This window comes from Lissotriton helveticus, chromosome 1_1, assembly GCF_964261635.1.
Source record: "Lissotriton helveticus chromosome 1_1, aLisHel1.1, whole genome shotgun sequence".
Classification (NCBI taxonomy): Eukaryota; Metazoa; Chordata; class Amphibia; order Caudata; family Salamandridae; genus Lissotriton; species Lissotriton helveticus.
Genome location: NC_136057.1, coordinates 470,843,474 through 470,863,011, shown reverse-complemented (window position 1 = coordinate 470,863,011; position 19,538 = coordinate 470,843,474). Strand labels below are relative to the sequence as shown.

At 48.0% G+C, this 19,538-nt stretch overlaps 1 protein-coding gene across 7 annotated transcripts in view; it reads right to left on the bottom strand.

Moving 5' to 3' along the window:
• TTLL1 (TTL family tubulin polyglutamylase complex subunit L1) overlaps window positions 1-19,538 on the bottom strand; it is a 408,294-nt gene that overhangs the window by 370,017 nt on the left and 18,739 nt on the right. For 5 of the 7 annotated variants that reach the window (XR_013606910.1, XM_078673886.1, XM_078673881.1 and 2 more), the window contains exon 2: window positions 9,556-9,799. The exons of 1 other annotated variant lie outside the window; for it this stretch is intronic. The gene's annotated coding sequence lies outside the window, so the exon portion shown is untranslated. Of the gene's footprint in view, window positions 1-9,555; window positions 9,800-19,538 lie in introns of those variants that run through there. One more of the 7 variants, XM_078673887.1, reaches the window with a different exon arrangement.

Sequence of the window (19,538 nt, the reverse complement as noted above, 5' to 3'; positions counted from 1 at the left end):
GTAACATGTAGCCGAGGTACTGGAGAGGTGGAGGGTGGGGGCGGGGGGTTCGATCACTTGTCTTATGCATATATACAGTTGCTTGCAGTATCGCCGGAACCCGACCACCGGGTGTAGAGTTGTGCTCCTAGCGGACCTCCGTAAGGGTATTACCCACGAAGTGTTCTAATTATGGGCAATGTTTTGATGGTTCTATGTTTGTGGGAATTATGCTCTGAGGGGATATGGCTTCGGCAGGTTGGGGTTGCTGGAGTGGGTGGGATTCGGGGTGGGGGTATGTTTGCCAGTTTACTAAGACCGACAACCTTGAATATGTACTGCTTGTTGTGTTCCTCATTGTACTATGCTGTCATTGAAGTGATCATTCTTTGCATCACTGGCGGGTGGATACCACCTGCGGGAGTGGCATGTGAAGAGATGGTGTTTGTTATATTTGCAGATATCAATGGGTTCTGGGGAGGAGGGTAGATTGTGCTTGAACGTTCTTACGTGGAACATCAGGGGGTTCTCTAAGCCTCAAAAGGTCAGGCAGGTTTTTGCTAGTCTTAACAGATGGAACGTGGATGTAGCGTTCATACAGGAAACGCACCTCGCACCGCACACTCATGCACATTTGGGTGGGAGGTGGGCCGAATCAGTGTATAGAGCCTCGTATTCTTCCTACTCACGCGGGGTGATTATTTTGATCTAGAAAGGGATTAACTTTGAGGAGCGACACGTTCTTTGTGATCCAGATGGCAGATATGTATTGGTGACAGGCACACTGAGAGGCCAAAGACTGACACTCCTGAACGTATATGGGCCAAATACTGATGCTCCCGAATTTTTCCGGGAAATATGGGGACACTTACAAGCACATGCTAGCGCACACATACTCTGTGGGGGGGATTGGAACGTCACGTTGCAGGATGGACTGGACCGCTCCTCCCACAATCCTGTACTACTGCGGGTGGAGTTGCCCCGATACTCGCCTCCCCCCTTCCAGTGGAGATTCAATGCCCGTGCCCTCTCGGACACAGTCTATGTTGACACAATAACGAAAGCTATCAAAGATTACTTTGATAATAATGCGCAATCGACCGATGACCCGTGCCTTCTCTGGGAGGCGTTCAAAGCTACGATCAGGGGAGTCTGCCTAAGCACCACCGTAGGGGTACTCAGGGACATAAGGGGCCAAATTAGTCGTTGTGAGAAACAAATGAGGGACCTGGAACTGTTGTATGAGACCACGCAGGATGTTTCACATTTACAAGGCTTGCGTGCACTACATACGGAGCATGCAGACTTTTTGGAGTCCGAAATAAAGTACTTAGATCGCCCGCAAGTGGCTAGAGCTTTCGGGGAGGGAGGAAGGCCAGGGGGGGTGCTGGCGCGTAAAATCTGTGAGGGACGAGGACAAAATGCGATACTTAGGGTTAACTCTAAAGAGGGTATACCACAAACGCACTCTGAAGACGTCTTGAAATGTTTTGTTGACACCTTTGGCACGCTGTACCAGTCGCAACCCACTGCCCCAGCGGAGGACACGTATGACTATTTGCGCGATGTAGCAATTGGCTGGCTATCAGATACACACAGGGAATACTTGGCTAGGCCCATCACAGTTGAGGAAGTGACGGAAGTGATCGCCTCGCTTCCGAATGGCAAGGCGCCCGGCCCTGACGGGTACACCTCTGAATTCTACAAGCACTTTGTGGATATTCTCGCACCCTATTTAGTAGCCATGTATGGCGCTGCCTTCGAGAATTCGTTACTCCCCCCCACTCTGCGAGAAGCCATGATCATTGCGCTCCTGAAGCCGTCCAAAGATCCGGAGGAATGCGATTCCTACAGACCGCTATCCCTGATCAATGTGGACTCAAAAATCCTCGCTAAGCTGATAGCATGCCGCCTGTCTCCATTGATGACTAGTCTGGTCCTTCCAGATCAGTCGGGCTTTGTACCCACCAGATCCACGTCACACAACACTAGATCTTTGTTCGCTCTTGCACACTATCTCCAACCATCGATTAAAGCTGCGGCGGTCATGCTCGACGCCGCGAAGGCGTTCGATTCCATTGAGTGGCGATATATGATCATTGTCTTACACCGGATGGGTTTCCCTAAACGGTTTGTACAGTGGGTCACCTTGCTCTACACAGAACCGCGCGCTAGGGTTCGGATCAATGGCTACATATCGGATCCGTTTGACATTGAGCGTGGCACCAGACAAGGCTGCCCACTCTCCCCTTTGTTATTTGCGCTGGCTCTAGAGCCCCTTGCGTGTATAATTCGACAGAACTACAAAGAGTCGGCGTTGCAGTTTGCAGCCAGGCCTCTTCACATATCACTCTACGCGGACGATATGCTCTTATACGTCCGCGACCCTGAAATCCATCTGAACCCACTGCTCAGAGAATACATCCGCTTCGGCGGACATTCAGGGCTGGAGATTAACTGGTCCAAGTCATCCATAATACCTCTGACCGACGCCACCATGCCCTTCGACGTGGATTTTCCATTGGACTGGCAGAGGGACCCGATCCGATACTTAGGGGTCATGTTCCACAGAGATCCGGAAGAGGTCCTGCGGGCCAATTACGGGGTGGTACTCTCTAAGCTTGAAGATAAGATCCAACGTTGGATTCGTTTGCCACTATCATTAGCCGACAGAATCGCAATCGTAAAGATGAACGTGTTGCCCAAGCTATTGTACCTGTTTAACAACGTCCCAATAACGCCGACGCGTGAGATCTTCCGCCGCATAAAATCCATGGTGCGGACATTGATTTGGGCAGGCAAACAGGCTCGGATTGATCTGCAGACCCTAACGCTTCCATTCGCGAAAGGCGGCTTTAATGTGCCTGATTTTCTCCTCTATTACCTTTGCGCACAGGCGCAGTATGCGGCGTATTGGTACCACAATGTCCCATATCTCGCACATACGGCCGTTGAGGAGGGTGATGCTCATCCCATCCCCCTATCTGCGATAATATCACACACGAGGCCACCGCTGCATGCAATGGACATCAACACGGTGGACACCACGGTCAAAGCATGGCACAGGCTTGGACAGCTGGCCCACAAGACTCCACTATACGCTCCAGACATGCCTTTACAGCATCACCAGGCGCTGTCAGTCACTGGTGAGAAGGTTGGAATGTCCTTGCTGAGTAGGGCAGGCATTGACAAGCTGGGTGATGTGTTTCGTGACGGTACGTTTGTAAGCCTGGACCAATTGAATTACATCCAACACCAGACTCCCATGTTCCACTTCACGTACTATAGACTAACTAGGGCGTTGAGGGAACATTACCCAACATTCCCGACAGAACCAGATTGTCTTGCAACACTACAACTCCTGATTACTACTCCTGATCTCTCACATCTAGTGTCTAGATTATACTCAGCGGCACAATCAGAACTGGCGGGACACACTCAGAAAGCTAAGGGGCGGTGGGATGCACTACTAGAGAATCCACTAACAGATGAAGAATGGAACAACACTTGCGCGTTAACACAGATTTTAACGCCTAACGGCAACTTAAGAATAATACATTTTAAATTTATACACCAGATCTACTACACGCCGACCAAGCTGCGAAGGTTTGGCCTACAGGAGGAAGACAGATGCAAGAGGTGCAATAGAGAGGGGGCGGATTTTGCACATCTGGCTTGGGGTTGCGAGAAAGTGGCGGGATATTGGGGGGAGGTGACTACCGCCCTTGCTGGTATGTTAGAGGAAGAGGTACAATGCACACCTAAGATCTGCTTACTGGGCATAGTTCCTCAATTCCGTGCATTGAAGCGTAAGTTTTGTGCAATTGCTTTATTGATGGCGAAGAGACAGGTGGCGCAATGTTGGCATAGCCGAAAGGTACCGACGAAGACAACATGGCTGCATGATATGTCCATCTGCCGGGACAGACTACAAACATATGAGGAGCAATTACCGGTGAGATCCAGACCGAGGGATATGTGGTGTTTTTTGACAGACTACCTTACTTCACTGCAGGACAGTGAGGAGGATTAGTTACCCAACTGTTTCGCCTCATGGGTGGGTTGATTAAGGCACGGGTACAGACTAGCCAAAGGTGTATATAGGGGGAGCACTGAAGTTATGGGGGAAGAGACATCTAGGTCGTATGAAAGGATAATGGCAGGTCTTCAGTTGGGGTATGTTTTTATTTTCCTTGTTTTCCTCTATATAAAAGGTTAAAATGTAAGACTCACTACGCTTGACAGAAATGAGCCATATATAAGATGATGAGGGTGGTAGTACCAACAGATTACACGCTTTGCTTCATATACCGCTTGATAACTACACTCTGTTTGCATTGTGATAGCGAACCGGCCTCGGGGTTGTAGGTTCATGCTGTGTACTCTGCTTTGTGTCAATAAAGGTCTTACAAAAAAAAAAAAAAATTTATAAGCACACTCTTTCTTGTAAAAAAGAAAGACAAAGGTTGGAGACCTGTCATAAACTTAAGAGAACTAAACCAATACTTGGTTTACAGACACTTCAAGATGGAGGGCATCCATGTCTTGAGGGATTTACCTCTAGAGGAAGACTGACTGGTCAAACTAGACCTAAAGGATGCTTACTCCACCATTCCTATGGCCGAATCCCACCAACCCTTTCTTCAATTTGTCTAGAAAAAAATCACCTTTACCAATTTCAGGCTCTCCCCTTCGGACTCTCCTCTGCCCCTTGGTGCTTCACCAAGGTCATGAGAGCTGTTGCCTCATCTCTAAGAATAGGGGCATTCCTTTAATCATTTAATTAGACGACATTATTATAATGTTTCAAGTGCCTTCACAACTAGCCAAAGACCTGAAGACTGTGATGGATCTCCTAGAAAGTTTAGGATTCATCATAAAACAAAGATACATCAATTCTGTCCCCTTCCGGATCTCTGGAGTTCTTAGGTTTCACAGTAGACACATTGAAATGGCTCCTTTTACTACCTTTAAAAAAGATTACCAAAATCAGGAAGGAAATAAGACACATCCTGAAACAGAAAGACTTATCTCTGAGAGAGCTATCCAAGATTCTGGGTCTCCTTTCCTCCTCCATCCAAGCCATCTTTCCCGGTCCCCTCAACTATCGGGTCCTCCAAAGGGTAAAGGCGAGAGCCCTAAGAACTGGCCTCTGGTACAGAGATCGGATCTGTCTGGATCAAGAAGCCAAATCGGAACTAGCCTGGTGGCTCGAGAACCTAGACGCTTGAAACGGAAAAGCAATCTTTGGTTCAAAACCAGAGTTTGTTTTACAATCATATGCGAGCCTTCATGGCTCGGGAGCTTGCCTTCTCAATCAGAAAACTGGTGGTATCTGGTCACAAGAGGAATCATCTCACCACATAAATTATTTAGAACTAACAGCTGGGCTTTACGCCCTCATGAGCGCACCAAATCTGCGGACCTCTCGAATCTAGCCAAGAAACTTTGGATGTTCTGTCTAGAACATAAGATCGCTCTTCTGTCTGAACATAAGATTGCTCTCAAAGCGGAATACTCTGCAGACTGGAACTCAAGATTTCTGTTAGATCACAGCAATTGGAAACTGAATGTTTCCGTGTTCAGTACCCAAAACAAGATCTGGGGCCCTCTAGAGATAGACTTATTTGCGAACAGACTAACCTTTCAACTGGAGAACAACTTCAGCTGGATGCCCGACCCGGGTGCTCTAGTAGTCAACGCCTTACTACAATCTTGGAAAGGAGCCAAGGTGTACCCATTCCCTCCCTTTGCCATGATTCAAACAGTTCTTCAGATAGTGAGACAGGATCAGTGCATCCTTGTCCTAATAACTCCCTTTTGGCCATCAGAAGCATGGTTCCCCACCACTCTAGAACCAGCTTGCAACACCCCCTTCTTAATTCCTACTCTAGAGAATCTTCTTGTAGACGTAGACAGAGGAGTTCACCCCCTAATTCAGAACAGGAGTTTAACCATTCTTGCCTGGAGAGTGTCAGGAGATCCAATGAAATCTCAGGACTTTCGGCGACGGCTGCAACTCTACTCAGAGAGTCTTGGGCCCCAGGCACTCACTACAGATATAACAACATATAGAGAATCTGGGTACGTTGGTGCCTGGAAATGAACCTGGATTCCATGGAAGCACCTATTGTTGACATAGTTAACTTCCTTGTTAAACAATTTGATAAAGGCCTCAGCTATAGAACTATCAATTGCTATAGATAGGCTATTTCTGCTGGTCATGTCCTTGTCAATGGTAAAACGGTAGGTAAAAGTGTAATTGTTTGTAGAGTGATGAAAAGCATTCGTTTAAGAAGACCTCCTGAACCTAAATATGAAAGTCTTTGGGATGTCCAACTAATCCTTGATCTTTTCAATAACTGGCCTGTTAATACTCTCCTCAATAAAAAAATAAAAAACCTTTCCATTAAGCTTGCTACTCTACTATGCCTAATCTCATGCAGAAGGGTCTCTGATGTCAAAGCCTTGGAGATTACGAATAGATCTTTTAACATGTTCAGAGTCATATTTGAGATTTATAGAAGAACAAAGACTATGTCTGATTCAATCTTTTACCCACGTTTTGATTTATGTCCAAACCTTTGCGTTGTGGACTGCATGAGAGAGTATGATCGCAGAATGCTTGCTCTTCGCCCTCAGGATGTTAACCAATTACTTATATCCTTTGTTAAAGCCCACAAAGGCATAACCTCGACCTCTATTGCTAGATGGGTTAAGACTGTTATGAGTTTAGCAGGTATTGACTTAAAGAAATCGGGGTATCAGTTCTAATCGCTGCTAGGTATATTGTCCAATTGCTGGGTTTATAATGGCCCGCTTCAGCAACTATCACTCTGCAAGCACTGCAGGCTTCGTGTCAAGCCTGCGCACCTTATCTCACTCAGTGCTCCCTAGCTCTCTGCAAGTCCGCAGGGTCGCCCAGGATCTTGCTACACCAGTAGACCAAGCCAATAGCCAGTGCAAAGTCGTATACAGGGCGATTGTGCACCACACTTGCTCGGGGGGCTCTGCCCTGTGATGTTGCAGAGAAGGCCCGCTGCGCTGCAGGTATGGACAGTGAGAGCCGTCGGGAGACGCTTTCATTGGATAAATACAAAGGCGCTCGCTGCTCACCGACACTGTAGGCTGGCAATTAGGTTGCTGCTTGCGCGACGTGGTACAGGGTGCTCCCCTGTCGCTGCGTCACTTGCTGCCGCTCTGGCCCGCGGCCTCAGGGCCGCAGCCTTCAGCTGCACCACGACCTTAGTCAGGCAATCTGCTGGGGCGTCAGGCCCGCACGCACACCCCGCTTACCAGGGCTGGGCCTCCGCGCTAGCTCGGCCGCCCAGCGTTCAGGCACTTTCCTTTTCTCCGGGCCCCTGCTCGGCAGGTCACCAGCCCACGCGGACGTCCGCAGACAGCAGGTGTAACTCAGTCGTTTCGCCGAGTTTTCCGCTCAGAGCAGCACGGGACCTCCGATCTTTTAGGCTATCAACCTCGCCCTGTTTAGGATCGAATATCTGGCAGGATTTTAAAGGATAGTGCGATGGCGTTGCGGAGCTCCGCTAGTGCGCGGCCATCTTGCTGAGCTGGCAAGCTCCACCCCCAACAGGACATCTTTCATCGAGCTAGGCACAAGGCCACAAATGTAGCTAGCACAGAAACAGCGACAAAAATAGTGACCTATTGGTATTTAACCCCAGCCCGCCTACACAGAGTGAATCCACAATGTAGTGACAAGTGCTGGCAATGTAATGGCGCTCTGGGGACGCATGTACACATCTTGTGGGAGTGCCCACACTTGAGCCAATTTTGGGAAGAAGTACCAACAGAGATTGGCCAGCATTCTAGCACCAAACTCCCCTGGTTCCCAGCCAATGTGCTGTTGGGCCTCCCTAATTCATTGGCTTTTCCCCTTAAAGCTAGGAGAGGAAGACATATTGCACTGGTGCTGGAAGCGGCTCACCAAACAATCCTAGCCCTATTTGGCTCCAACAGGCTTCCAAAAAAATGAAGGTGACTCCACAGCATCTGGCACCTCCTCGGGATGGAAAAAATTACAACGACTTTGAAATTACAAGAGGACACATTTGGGGAGGTTTGCCAGCCGCATATTTCACTTTTGTCGCAGGAATTCACAGAATTCACTTGTCCTAGGTACCTCAAACTGCTACGCCTGACTAATCTATAACCATGTCTGTATGAAGGACCCTCTGAAGTCCAAGAACCACAGATACACAGAAGTGTAAGATCTTATGAACACCCAGGGAAGGATGGTCAGGGGAAAAGGTTTGGGAGGTGGAAGGGGAGTTTCTTTTTGTATATTAAAATAATCGTTGCCAACAGCACGGACGCTGGCCGAATGTTGATGCTAAGTCAGATTTTACTGCTTGAATATCTGCTTTATGCTGCGACGAATAAACCTTAAGTCACAATTTAACCTGAGCTCAACTCCCTGGTAGATATTTCACAGCGTATACAAACTTAACTTAGGGCAATGTTTACAGGATTTATGCAGAGCTAAACTGGAATAAAGTCAAAATGCAAAGCAACAAAAATCCCACACCGAATGTAAAAAATAGCGTAAAATTAAATAAACTAATGATATTATAATGACAAAAATACAATGAGGGGAACCGGAGATATGAATTTTTTAAGTTTTAAGTAGAAATAGAGCCAAAAAGCACAAAGCACCAAAGTCAGTCAATGGTAGCAATAGACTGGGATCTAGGTGCATTCTAAGGCAGACTTCAACGGAGTCAAATACACCAAACAGGTCAAAGATTTTACCTTCTTGCTTAGTCTTTAATGTCTCATTCCACCAAGGACATACACTTATAAAGCCTCTCAGAACTTAGGGGAGGCATTGAGAGACTCACAGTGTGTCTGTCAGAGGTTACCAGCAGGGTCTAGTCCATGTCTAGTTCCCACTGGTCAGCTGGCTTCTTCCAGAAAAAGGCCTCTGGCAGCTTGTTGTCTCCCTCTAGCCACACAGGAGGTCAGCCAACTAACCCTTGGAATCCACTTCTTTATCCTGGATACAAGAGGGAGCACGGCCAATCTCTCATGGTTCCTCTCAGTTCACAGACAGCATGTCTAGTCCTTTCTGATCTTCCGCAACTCCAGAAAGTGTTCTGAAGCGAGCACCAGTAGGTGCCACATTTATGCCGGACAATAGCTAGTGGGACGAAATCACCCCTGGGCACACCCTAACAAACGCAGTTTTTATATAGTGCAAATTAGCCCAAGGGGGTAGAGTGCTTTACATGAGCACCAGTTACATTATAAAATGTCAGATTAATTTTGTTTTGTCTTGGCATCCAGTGTTCTCCCTTTCAAGTGCACCACAAGTGTGGCATGTGGCCCAACAGACCTGTCAAGCAGGATTTAACACTATGCTGTCAAAGGGGGTGCCACAGCTCCCACCTTGCATATTCTGCTGAATTCGGAGAAGTCATCTCTGCTCATTCAGGTTAGCCTGTTGTTTGTTCATAGGAGGCATTTCACGCCTGGTTCACACCAATTGAAGCGAAATCAATGGCTGGGTGTCAGACACAGATTAATTACAAGTTTTTTTTAAACAGACTGACTAACCTGTGGTCCTCTGATCCAACGGGGTAATGCACGAAGCTTAAGCCATCAATACTGAACTATGATCTCCAGAACAGGCGGAATCCACACCCACTCCGAGACCGCACAGAGGGGAAAGGGGAATGTGATTGAGAGAAAGACAAAAGAAAGCGTTGCACTGAAGAGTTCCTTTCCTTTGTTTCTGAGGCTGAGTGGATGAAGCGTTTCGTCAAGCTGAATCCTCTCTCTCTTGGTCATATGTTAAGACCTGAAATTGCAAACAAAGTATTAGTTCTAGTTCAACACTATGTATTTCTTTCACACACCAACGGTCAGATTATCATTTTAGCGGACGGAGTATTCCCCGTAAGGCCTGGAGAAAGACTTAATGCCAGACTGAGAGTACTCGGACCGCTAAAATTCGAAATTACAGCATTAGTCACTCAAAGAGAAAACTGACAACCCATCAGGCATACAGCAAACCTCCAAACCTCCCCAAAAGGCTGAAGGTCTGTTCGTGAAACGTAAGAGGCCTGAGTTCCGTGGTTGAAGGTGCTGAAGCGATTTCATATTGGAAACAATTTAACGTGATCACACAACAGGAAATGTGGTGTACGACATCAACACCACTGATTGGGTATCTGGAGTTTCGAACTGTGGCCCTAACAACAAAGTCATAGGGCAGTCCCAAAGGCGACCTAGCGATCTATATCTCTTCTGATTTGGAGGTCAAAATAGAACAAACGGGGGCGTGGCCAAGATGGTGACCTAGGAGGATGCAGGACCATGAGGCTTCTCGAACCGAGCACCATTCCTCTGCCAATTTACACATAAAATCCCCTGATATGCGCTAAAATTAGCAGAGGGCTGAGAGGAGACAAAGCGCCATAACTGGGAGCACTTTCGGAAGCGGACTGCCTCCGTGAGACACCGCAGCAGACTACAGCTCGCAGCCGCGAAATGGCGCCCAGGCCGAGCGGGCACTGACAAGTACATGATGGAGCCCGGCTGTGGGTCATCAAGGCTCCGGCGAAAGCCCACTGACCGCAGATCACCAGCCCTGACAGGCAGTGAGTGGGCAACAGCAGCGGCAGAGTAGCGGGGCGGCGGATCCGGCGGAGCACGAGAGGCGAGTGGCACTGAGCGGCAAGGCGCTCCTGGGCAGAGGTGTGAAAATCGAGGCCGGGGCTGGCGAGCCTACGTGGACGAGCACAGACGCCACCCGCCTTAGCATCGCACCAGGGACCCTGGCTGTGAATCCCGGCGGGTTTGCTGTGGCGGAGGTAGCGAGGGATTGAAACTAGAAGCCCCCAGCAATGTTAGCAAAGGTAGGGCCACACACCTACCTCAAACAGGGGAGCGAGAAGGCAAGTGCCCACACACCCTCGGCGTACTGACTCAAGCGCGAGTTCCTAGATCGGCAAGGAAGCGGAGCGGGAGCTGCAATTCAGGTCAGCAGCGCCACGGGGGCACGCAGCTGTAGGCCAACGGTGGGCGCGAGGACATTGACCCCCAGTGGCACCCACATAGCTGAGGACAGGTGGCCCCATTGAAGACAGGAGCAACAGAGGGGGCAAACTAGTGGCCAATAGTCAAGCCCAACTCTCATTGACCCGGAGGGGCAGAGCTAGTCACAGAGGCCTACATTCAGCAAACACAGCGCAGCCCAACTCGGTAGCGGGCCTCGCAAGAGAGCCCTAGCAAGCAGCAGCACAGCGGCCTGGGGCTGGGCAGCGTAAGGCGGCAGCGTGATATTCCACCGTCTGGACTGTCAGGGCCAGCCTCAGCGGAGGGAGACGGCGGCCGCCACCGGGTTCTTCACGGCGGGCCCCAGTGCTTACAGCGGGCCAAGGAGGCATAGAGCCCACCTGGGGCTCGGACAAGGAGCACACCGCACCTTCTGCAGGGAAATAAAAACACCTGAATTGAAAGCCAACCCGATTGGGGCCAATCAAGACACTTACACAGCCTCTGCAGTGTTGCTGCACACGAGGGGCCGCAGGTGAGGCGAGCGGACATGCGGTGCGGCCTGGAGGGGGCCCAGACTGGAGAGCTCCCACACAGTGCGAACTCCACATCGACCTGACACCAGAGCTTTTGGCAGGGGGCGGAGGGACCCCCGGTCCCCTTTATCACAACGCTGTGGGTTCGTCAAGATAATCTGGAGCTTGGGGGCCCGGTCGGTGAGGCCGACGGAGTGTGGGCAGACATGAGGAGGCGACGCAGGAAGGCGCCTGTAGAAAAAGACAGAGTGGGAGACAGGCAATCCTGCCTCGTTCATTCGATAGCTGGGCCCTTCGACGCCCCCTGCGCGGGTGTGAACTTGCAGATCAAAAGAGCAGGTGGGGGGGTCACAGGATGGCAAGCATGAGGAAAAAGGGTGAGAGATCGCTCCGAGAAATGCTCACCAAGACCCCTTCAGCGGGGGACAAAGGGGGTCATGCCTCACCAGCATCCCAACCTCCTCCTGGACAGGAGCCCAAAGACGCACCTATCACCAGAGAGTTTCTGGAAATGCTTTTTAACACGCTCCGGGATGACATTCAGACATTAAAACATGAGGTGGCAGGCGAAGTAAGAGAAATACAACGGGATGTTGATGACCTTGGAGAACGCATAACTGCCATTGAGAATGGAGAACAGTCCAAAAACGAGGAACGTGAACTCCTACAGCAAGAAGTCATCCGCCTAAAGGATCAGCAGGTGAATCTGCAGGCACATGCTAAGGACCTAGAAAATCAGTCATGACGCAATAACATTTGCGTCAGAGGAGTTCCGTTGAGAGAAGAAGGGGCGGACGGGGCTGGATACCTTCATGCCCTCTTCAGAGACATCCTGGGTGAGGCAACGGACTTTGAGATTGGCATTGATCGCCCACACAGAGTGGTAGCTGGGAGACGAGCACCGGCTCCACCGCCAGATATTCTCGCCTTCCTGTCGGACTTCCTGTTGAAAGAACGAATACTGCGGCAGGCAAGGTGGAAACAAATGTTCAAGTACCAGGGTCACCCTGTGGCGCTCTACCAAGATCTGGCCTCCATCACCCTACAGAAAAAGAAAGCATTCAAGGAAGTGACAACCTACTTGAAAGACAAAGGGGTGCCGTACTCATGGGAACATCCCTTCCGCCTAATCTTTAAATGGAACATTAAGATACAGCAGCTTTGTTCATTCCAAGAAACTTGCAATCTCCTGGGCCTAACGCACCATAGCCAGGCGTCCTCCCCTAATCCCTTGCAGCAGACAACGGGGAGTGGGTGGCAGAGAGTGCGGCGTGGATGCTCACCCACAGCTGAATTTAAGCCAGACACAGTTACCATATCCCAAGAGAGAGCATTGGCCTTGGACGCGGTACTGCGGGATACCTCGACTCCCGAGTGAAGGAAAAGATGCATAAGGGGATTTCACAGCACCGAACTATGGCTGGCCCAGGGGAGGATACGGGGGTGTCAGGGTCCACGGGGCTGCACAAGGACCCTACTCTTTTTCTTCCCAGTAGCCTGCATTTTTAGATGGCAGGCTGTGGACACTGGGGGCTAGTTGGGATTATTTTGTTGGGGTTAGGGTGGAGGGAGGGTGTTGGGGGGAGGGAGGGACAAGAGAAAGGGGGGAGGCGAGCGGGTTTGGGTAGGGTAGGGGGAAGGGAGGGGTAGGGTAGGGGGAGGAGGGAGGGATGGAGCCGGTATGCTACCCAGGGTGTGACCTCGAGCCGGGGGTGTAACGGGCAGAAATCTGCTTCCAAAGTTGCATCACTGCACACTGATACCATGTCGGGATCCACTATGAAAGTCGTTACCCTTAATGTAAAGGGGCTAAATAACCCCATCAAACGAAGAGCTATTCGGTCGAATCTAGAGAATTCGGGGGCCTCGATCTGTCTCCTACAAGAGACACACTTGTTGTCCAAAGACTAGCATAGAATGAGACCGCAAGCCTTTCCCCAACAGTATTACTCCTCTACAACGGACAAGAAAGCGGGGGTTGCTATACTGGTTGCTAGACACTTCCATGGCACAGTGGGAGACAAGGTGGCAGAGATCAAGGGTGGAACGACTATGGTGATAGGGTCTCTCTATGTCCCCAACTCCGTCCAGGAAACCTCTCTCAGGGGCACATTGTCAGAAGTTCTAAGAACTCAGGATAAGCATGTTCTCTTGGGAGGGGACCTTAACCTCGTTATGGATCCAGAATTGGACAGGTCGGGCCACCGCTATGGCTCCACAGGGGCAATCTCAACTGAGGGGAGGAGATGGCTAAGTCAGAGGGGACTGCTGGACTTGTGGCGGGAGGCCCAACCTAGGAGCATACACTTCTCCTTTTACTCCAATGTGCACCACACATACGCTAGGCTAGATCACTTTATTGGTTCCTCAGAACTTAACGCACAAGTAGACGACGTGTACATTGTCCCGGCAGCACTCTCCGACCATGACGCGGTGTTAGTGTCTCTCATAGTCCCTCACGCTAAAACATCAAGAGTTAGGAGGCGATTAAGGGAATCCTTACTAAATAGGAAGGGGTGACCCAACAGCTACATAAGTGCATTACGGACTATCTCACAACAAACGACAAGCTCGACACTCCTTTATCCACGCTGTGGGGGGCCCTTAAGGCGGTGGCGAGAGGGGAACTGATAGCGATCTCGGCAGTAGAAACCAGAGAGCGGAAAGAAAAAAAAGAAACACACGGCTAACGTTTTGGAACTCGAAAGAATGCACACTCGCACAGGCACTCCCAGGATATGGCGGCAGTTAAAGGTGGCCAGGGCACAACTCCCAGGCCTAGACATTGATCAAGTTGAGCATGCGGCCCTGCGGCTTAAGCACACGTTATGTAGGAGGTGACATAACAGGGCGTCTCCTTGCGAGCAAACTCAGAGCTCGCATTCAACGCTCCAAAATCTCCGCCCTCGGGCGAGAAGGCGGAGAGTGATGAACAGATAGCAGAGGCTTTAAGGGATTTTTACGCCTCTCTCCACAGCAAAGACCAGACCATGGATGAGGACGGGGAGGCCTACCTCCGCCATACGGCGACCACAGCCATTAACGCAGCTGGAGCAGTGGCCCTGGATGCACCAATTAGGATCGAGGAGGTGATCAGAGCAATCTCCCGCCTCAAGCCAGCTGAAATCTCCAGGGCCTGAAGGCTTCTCGGCCGGCTTCTATAAGGCGTTCTGCCCTCTTTTAGCACCAATTTTAACTCAACTCTTCCAACTCCTTTCAGGGGCCAGGTTCAATACCTCTGGACATGCTAGAGGCAGACATAAATGTCCTACCCAAGCCGGAGAAAGATGTCACTCAGTGCAGCGCATACAGACCAATTTCCCTACTCAACCCTGGATCTAAAACTTTTCACAGGAGTTCTAGCGGCCAGACTGGTATTATCGAGCCAGACCAATCTGGGTTTATCCCGAACCGATAATGCAGCGACAACACTAAACGTCTCATACACCTAATCAATAAGGCCCACTACAACGAGATGGATGTTATGCTTCTGTCGATCGACGCTGAAAAAGCGTTGGACAGGGTAGACTGGGGGTTCCTAGACAAAACGCTGGCACATTTTAGCATTGTGGAACGCTTTCGAGCCAGGGTCGCGAGCTGCTATGATAAACCGAGGGCGTCAATATGGGTGAAAGGTATAAACTCACGCCCATTTGACATTAGGCGGGGCACGAGGCACGGCTGCCCTCTTTCGCCCCTCCTCTTCGCGCTATACACAGAAACCCTAGCCCAGAGGATACGGGATAACCCCGAAATACTAGGTATTCCCTTTGGAGGGGAGCAACATACCATCAGTCTGTAAACAGATGATATCCTGGCAGCTCTAGACGCACCCGAGAGGTCGGTGTCGGCCTTCCTGCGAAAATGAGTATGCTTTGTGCATGTCTGGCAGGGGCCCTCGCCCTGCCAGGCAGCTTTGGACATTTGCCTCACAGACAAACTCTAGCTTTGAACTGCAAGGACGCTGCATGGTTGGGCCAGGACTGGAGAAGGTCACACGTCCTCAGACGGAAATGTATGGGGCTTGTACTGCATTTTCTTTATTGCTTGAAACTCAAAAAAACAAAGTTAACACAAAATAGAACAAATGGCCATTAAGAGTTCTGGAACAGGGATGTGTTAAAGCAAATTGGGTGTGCGATCTTAACATCCCGCTTATAGCAATGAACATCTACATCCATCCGCATCACCATGTGAGAATATTCCAAAATTGGAAATAATGTCAGATCTATGTCAACAGTATGTTGAGGCATATATGATCTTAACAGGTGACGTCAATTCAAACCTTTTCTCCAAAACCTCAGAAGATGATCTGGTGCTATTGCATGACAAACTCTGGAATATTACACCTCAAACGACACTCCTAATAAAAAGTTGTGACCCTTTCAAAGAGCAAATAATGGGCATATTTACGCATGCCCATCTCAAACTAGCGTATAGAAGAGAAAGACAGATCTAGCCCCCGGCTCCCACATACAGCGCTCCAAAATCTCACTTCTCTCTAGATTATACCTTTATGAGTCTTCCCCTATTTAGATATTTGGACACATTTAAGATTGAAGTTCGTACAAAAATGTATCATAATCCGCAGTTCTTGCAGTTAAACAATTAAAGCCCATTATTGGTGAAATGTTTTGATGCTGGACAGGTATTACCATCAACCAGTCTAACGAGATTAAACTGGAAAGGAGTAATAAAGAAGGGCTTAGAAGAGTGTTGTCGCCCGATAATGGAATCTCTTGCAAAAAAATAAACTGGGCCCAGTCAAGTCATGGTAAGAGGGTTGTCTGTAGTGTTGTGCCAATAGTGAATAGTTTGTCTATTTACAAATTAGGCATGGTCATCTTCCATGTTGTACTGCATGGTTTTATATTTGGTGTTTATTTTTGTTTTCAACGTGTAATTTATTTTAATGTGCCAGTGGGAGAAGTTATATTTGTGTTTTTGTATGTTGTTTACAGCCATGATGAAATTCAACAGACCTGTTTTGAACGAAACGTGTTTGCTGTATGTTATATGTACACTTATAAATTTTAAGTGAAGAAGGAAAATAAAAAAGATTTCTTATAAATATTGCATTGATGTTTTTGGATGAGAACACTTTCCCTAGAGCACCTCTCCACTCACATTAAAGTAATGGAAAGAGGGAAACAAGATCCTGATTGAGGAGTGCCCTTTCAACTAAGAGAGACTTCATTCAATGGCGCAAAACAGAAGGTTATGCCACAGGCTTCCTCCACCCATAAGCTCCATCAAAAAGGAGATTGCCAAGCAGCTCCCTATTCTCAGATGTTATCGCATGAGGCTGGTTTAAGGCAAACGACTGCAGGCCTGCGAACGGCCTATAAAAAGGAATTATGGTCCTTTAGACGAAACGACCATTATAAGTTCCGAGTGGCCCTTCTTTATTCCAGCGAAAGCAAAACATTTAAAACAATTCTGGGAGACTATAAATAAAAGGTGACCTGGAAAAAATGCAAATATATCTGTGGATCAATGGAAAGATTAAATCAACGCGTCCCAATATGCCAATGTAACCAAGACCCAAAGCAGCGACCAAAGTGGAAGCAGGAATCTCAGCGTTGGAATCAATGCTTGTTACGGAAAATCCTAATCAACAGATCATAGACTTACCTGCTCACCCAAGTATTGAGTTTGCTGTTTTTACCAGCAAAGAGGTCTTGAAATAATAAATAAGGGAAGAAGAGACGAGGCTCCGGGCTCAAAGGGCATTCCACAACAACTCTTTAAAGCTAATCATGAATATTGGGCAAACCTCTTAACTCCATTATTTAATCACTGCTCCCTCAACAAACAGAATCCGGATTCCTGGAGAGGCTTAATAATTCACCTGATTTATAAAAAGTGGAACAACCACAGACTGTGGACAAATTCTCTAATCGATAACAAGGCCACACTTTATGCAAGCCTCCTGCTTGGGGAACTAGAGGCCTGAGCAAATGAACGTCATATTGCCCATTCTCACTAAACTGGTTTTAAAGAAGGGACTAGGGACGCAGTAAACCTGCTGGGTTTGGTCATGATGGCTGATAAAGTAATTAAAACTTTAATCCATGGTATACTTATGCTTTGTATATTTGAACGCAGATTTCGATTCAGTACAACGCAGACTTCTTTGGCAGAAACAAGCAGCAAGAAATATCCAGCTTCTCTTGCTAAAAAAATAATACAATAATTATATTCAAACACTTAGCTACAAGTTAAAATAAGAGATGGCAGTTCCCTCAGCTGAAAAATACTCACCTGAACAGGTTTAAAACAAGGTCGCGTATTAGCTCCCATGCTTTTTATTAAGCTCTTTCTGGCTGATCTTTTGACCGACCTAGGTGATGTGAACTCAAATCTGATCGGCTTTGAAATTAAAACTGCCACGGAATAGAAGTACAAGGCAGTGATTGGGGACAACTGCAGAACCTTCCTTCCCCATAAGGAGTGCATAAAATCAAATGCAGCTTCATTATTACATGTAGACTTAAAGTTTTCGAAAACTTTTATGCCCCTCTCTCGAACCTCTAATGAAAGTGATTTGTGTTAAACTGTTGCCCACCATAGCATATGGATCAGAGGCTATGTTTGGAAGAGGTTCTAATTTGACAAACTTCTAGTCAGCATTTAAAGAAGGGTCTTCTTTCATCCTAAATACGGCTCCTCCTCCTCACAAATCCACCTTGAATTCAGTACACACAACATAGGATGGCTGGGTGATAGTTGTGCTGGGTTGTGACAAAATCTATATGTACAATATGACAAGCTCCAAGGATAAGGTGATGGCAATCCACCAACCACCAAAATGGTAATGATAAAACAATACCACATATAATTCAAAACCAAGATATATCCTGAGCTAAGAGCAACAATCAATAAAGTTTCTCATGGGCAAAAACAAGTCCAATAGTCTCCGTCACTTCATTTATTCTGATTCTTGATCTTCTCAAAACAGTCTAGTTGCCAACACGTGTTTCGTCTATAGTGGTATCGAACACAGACTTCTTCAGGGCTATAGCTAGGCTACCAAATAATTGTCATCACGAAGCGGATGTCAACATTCTACTAATGCGTATCATCAGGATCTATATACAAGGTCTGAGGATTCCTGATTTAATGTATCGAAATTCATGCCAAAAGACTCCAGCGTCATGGAAGTCCCCAAATCACCTAATATCTCGGACAAAGTGGGGTCCAACGTGGACCACACTTTGTCCGAGATATTAGGTGATTTGGGGACTTCCATGACGCTGGAGTCTTTTGGCATGAATTTCGATACATTAAATCAGGAATCCTCAGACCTTATATATAGATCCTGATGATGCGCATTAGTAGACTGTTGACATCCGCTCCGTGATGACAATTATTTGGTAGCCTAGCTATAGCCCTGAAGGAGTCTGTGGTCGATACCACTATAGACGAAACACGTGTTGGCGGCTAGACTGTTTTGAGAAGATCAATATCAGAATAAATGAAGAGACGGAGACTACTGGACTTGTTTTTGCCCACCTTGAATTCAGTCTGTCCAACCAAATCTTGTATAGACAAGAAGCCTACCTGAAAACCTACTTCAAGTTACGTGCTACAAAGGCTGCCTCATTGGGAAGTCAACTGTGGATAGAAATAACAATCACAGGCAAAAGTCAATAACCCAGACACATTTGGATCAATCGATTCTGAATTTAAAGGCGAGCACGCAGTGGGGAGCCCCCGTCCCCTTCATAACCTTTACAAAGTTAATTCGCAGAGTTGTGCACATGAAGTCGAAACAGTCAGATAAACGAAAGTTAGCCATCTGTTAGCAATCCTGGAAGATTTTACACAACTATAATAAGCTGGGTCCGATACGATTTTTAAGTATTTGTATGAGACAAGTTAAACAACAGCTCATCCAATACAGGCTGGGTAGTGTGCCGACATTAGACTGTATTCCTACACGGATAAGGAAAAGCGACAACGCACTGTGTAGGCTGTGCTAATCTTATATTGAAACAATTG